This window comes from Nicotiana tabacum, chromosome 12, assembly GCF_000715075.1.
Source record: "Nicotiana tabacum cultivar K326 chromosome 12, ASM71507v2, whole genome shotgun sequence".
NCBI classification, from domain to species: domain Eukaryota; kingdom Viridiplantae; phylum Streptophyta; class Magnoliopsida; order Solanales; family Solanaceae; genus Nicotiana; species Nicotiana tabacum.
Genome location: NC_134091.1, coordinates 116321343 through 116326135, shown reverse-complemented (window position 1 = coordinate 116326135; position 4793 = coordinate 116321343).

Genomic DNA, 4793 nt, shown 5'->3' with positions numbered 1-4793 from the left:
TAAAGTTTCAACTATGAAATTTATTCTTCCAAACTAATTCTGAAAACACCTAAAAACCAACACCGACGATTCACACACGTCATAAAACATCATATGAATCTACTCAAGACTTCAAATATCCGAACGAAATGCAAATACTCAACACGATCGGTCGGGTCGTTACATTCTCCCCCACTTAAACATAAGTTTCTCCTAGAATGTGCCAAAAGTCGTTCCAAAGCCATCAAACCGCCATGTAACCTTACCATGTACATACCCGGCGTTGATCCCACGTCACCCTATTCCATATAGGCCTGAAAACACAACACAACTAAAGATCATTACTACAACCTTAGCCCGTAAACTACAGAATCCAATTTCCAACATCCAGAATTTCCTATAAGACCTGAATCTCGTATCTACACAATGTATAAGTCTGAACAAGTTGTATCAATCCATAACCATAACCCAAGATGTAGTCACATGATATACCACATAACTCGCATACTTGTAACAATAACTTCTAACGACAATAACTACTCAAAACAAACCCGATACCGTTAATAAACCTCATATCAAATAAAACTCGTTCAAAACCTTAGTACACTGTCGATGGTGAAAGAAACACGTAGAAAATCATAATCACTCATCAGATCAACAAGTCATGGAGCCCTCTCTCGTTCGATAGGAACCGTAGTCTAAATTCTAAGCTGACCTCTGATATTATTCCTCCATACATACAGCAATCAAATTTGATAGTACCCATTCTAGGTCCAATGACCTCGTCTCGTCAAACACAACCATTTTATTGACATGAAAAACCAATACAACCTAGATCCAAAAAGCGTGCAATCCGTGCACTAATACCAATAACTCAATGCACCCAAAAATAAAAAATGACTCAAATGAGAAAACTGTCTCGCAAGCTCAACAAGTACCACCACAACCGCAATGCTATGACCCCATATTACATAGTAGAACCAAGACACATGAATCAATCACAATGGATCATATCTCAACATAACTTCGTTGAAATGCGTGACCCCATCCTAATACTAGTCCGCATGAAATACCTCAAGCCACAATGCTCAAAATCAACAACCACACGCAATTTGACCTCAAGTACCCAAGGTGCATGACCGTAACCATGGAGAAGAAAATAACACAATATACCACAACCGGAATAGGCCATAACCAAGGCGCAATCAACCATTCCACATCCTAGTAACAATTTTGCTCAAATTCCGCTTCAATAGCCAAACAGACCGCAGCATGTGTGCGTATAACCAACAAATCACCGCCCCTCGTATCATAGAAAAGTAACTCATAGAACATATCAGATACAAATAAGATCAATTCTAAGTGAATGGCACATTCCTTAACTATAGAAGTACGGAGTCAACCAATCCGACCTGGTGTAGAATACATATCCTTATTAGGCCTACGAATGAGCCCCCAAATTAACTTCGGTCGTCCCCAATTGGATAAATAGCCTTCCAAAAGTCCATAATGGCTAACCATAGTACGTGCTACCATATAGCTAACTTTGGCCACATTTTCACAGTCCGCAACCCCGAAACAATTTGTTTGCAAGAACACCTAGTCTCCAAATCCATAGAACACATGAATCACCATAGTTGATCCTAACTCCACCACGTGAATGATTAATACATCTCTCTTTCACAATCATACCCACGAGAGATATTTCTATAATTCTTTCGTGCCACATAGAAAAATTTGAACATTAGCAGTCGATCAACCATGCGAGTACCGCAATACCAATGAAGCATCTGTAAGTCAACGCATAGTGCGCCTTCTGAAATGCGCACACTTCTCAGGAATTACCAAGTAGTTATAACATTCATCTAAATATCTGAAATTGTCCATGTTGTCCAAAGTTCATGACCTTCCCTCTAAATATGAACTGTGACCTTGCATATACAAATCTCAATCCCACACAACACACTGCATTTATCATGCCATCATATGAAAAGTACGAGAACCTTATAATCAACACTAAGTCACAAGCAGAATACATGTCCGGTCAGTTAGAAACCTTCCATTTGATCTCACCCAAGAGAAAATCACAATACGCAACATGCTCCTCTCGCTAGTAGGAAATATCCAGCTTAAACCATGGTAAAAACCAATGAGAACTCTCCGAAACCTATTTGCACAAAACCAAACCATCAGAACTAAATCTCTCTAACTCAACCAAGCCACGTAGGTCGCCAAATACAAGAGTATTATTGTCGAGCACCTGTAGAGACACACCACATCATAAGTAACCAAAGAACCGATTATATCTATTACCTTGTTGATCCAACCTACTACCAAGTTGTACTATTTCTCAGAGTTCCTTCCGAATTATCCTCAAGTTGACACTCCTCCTCGCCATAATACCATGATCCTCAAACAAAACTCACCCCACGAGATCCAAGAAATAAACCACACCGCCCTAAGGCCCATAAGTCGTTGTATTCCCTCTCAAGCACCCCAAAAGTACCACAATCGAGACACCCACTCTGAAGAGTCCTTATGTGAACCTGAAACTATTTATTTTACCTTTCAAATACTGAAATGTAGAATTCATAGTGATACAAAAATACTGCGAGTCCCGACGCAAATCTCGGATTCTAGCCATATACAAATCTGAATAAATTCTCAATTTCTATATATAATTCTTGAATCCATTAGATCATTCTCGAGAGTCATCTACTCCACTCAAAGCTCGACTGCACCACCCAAACGGGTCGAACGACTTGTGCGTCATTAGCATGACAACACCCAAAGAAGTAACCTTGTCTTAACGCAACCGAGAAAATTCCTACTCCAATGCGCACTACATCCGTCACAAATTACAGCTCAAATAATTCCATGATTTCCATATACCCATAAAGTGTAATATAATCAGTATTCAGAAATTCCCTTACTCGACTCATCCTCGATCTCAGCCTCTACAAATCTAACAGATTCACAAGTATGCGTCAAACCGAAACCAGCACAACACATAACCATGCAATCAAATTAGTGATAGCAGACTACCCCAATTGGCTCAAAGCCATAGATCAAACACTCGATAACTCACAATACCCATACCCCATTATTGCCATAATACCGCTATGAGATTCAACTAAATCCTTTATAAGCTCGTGTAACACAAACCATCTAATATCTCAAATCATCTGCAATTCTCAGATTCATCCTTGTGATGGTCAGGTCAACTTTCTCAACCAATCCGAACTCAAATCGCAACACCTATACCCACTGGTAAAAAAGAAAGCCTCCACACAACATCATAAGGATCACACATCCGTAGAATACCGAGCAGGTGATAACCCACCTGCTTAGCCCCAAACTAACATCTCTTTATCCCCTTTCATAGCCACAACTACTATGCAATCACTCATTCTTCCTAAGTCTGAACTCATCAATAAGAGAATCAAATTCGTTCCACAATTAAGCAATATGAAATATCCTTCAATACACTCATAACTCGAGACTATACGTCACATTAAGACAGAAATCAGGCACTCAATAGTCCTTTTTACATCTCAATCAAACTATTCTCGTAACATTTAATCCATCTGAACACATCCCGCAGTCGCATCATACTCATCATATAGCCATCCAACCACTCATCGAGCCACAAATTTCACTCATAGGGACGATACCGGACATATAAGTCAAAAGGCACGTGCTCACACAACTGAAATCCCCATGCTCATGCTATAGCCACAACCCGGCCTCAAGTCCTCTAGACTGACCCATCATCAGCACACAGAAATCACATCTCGCACCTCATCCATGGAATCACAAGTCGTTGATACACATCCAATACCAAGCACTCACATGCGCATACGAATGCATGGAAGGAATTCAAATAGTTACGCTTCAAGCTGAATCAATGATGCACAATATGGAAATAAAGATGGGAAATTTATCCTAAATGCCATGTAGCCTCTCGAAGATAGGTATGGACGTCATCATACCGATCCGCCAGACTCTACTAAACACTTGCTCATGACTTGTAGAACCTATGAACCTAAAGCTTTGATACCAACTTGTCACGACCCAAAACCCAACTAGTCATGATGGCACCTAACCCAACCCATTAGGTAAGCCAACTAACAATAAACCAGTTCAAATGATATTTATTAAGAGAAGAAACGATAATACAACTGAACTATAATACAAAGAATTCCCCAAGGACTAGTAGTACAAATCATTAGCTTCTAAGATTTAGAATTTACAGAGCTAGTATGAAATAAAGTACATCATCTATTTGAAATATATAGGAATAGTTTAAAATTCTAAAGCTACAAAGATGAAGAGGTAGCTATGATCGAAACACATGTACATCTTCAAATCCAGCTCATGTCGTGCACAGCAACATCAGCATCCAAAGTTTACACGCAAGGTGCAGAATGAGTACTACATACCACATCTACTCAATATGTAACAAACCTAACCTTAGGTTGAAAGTAGTGACAAGATAGGACAAGGATCGGGTCCAATTCCAATAACCAGCCACAGCTCATAATAATATAATGAAACTAGTGCAAAAAAATAACTCGGAGATAAGATGCTGAACTCGTTCATAGTTACGAAAAACATGCATGCTTCTCAAGTATAACAATAAATCCCAAATATTTTGCCAAAACACCAAAAACATATGAGTAAGTTTGAAAACTGTGATTTTCCTAAAAACCTTTCAACAATTAATTAGATGTTTCATTTTTAGATAGCATGAGGAAAATACAACTATATGCCTACATGTCAATATACAAGTGAAATCATGAATGTCACCAAAA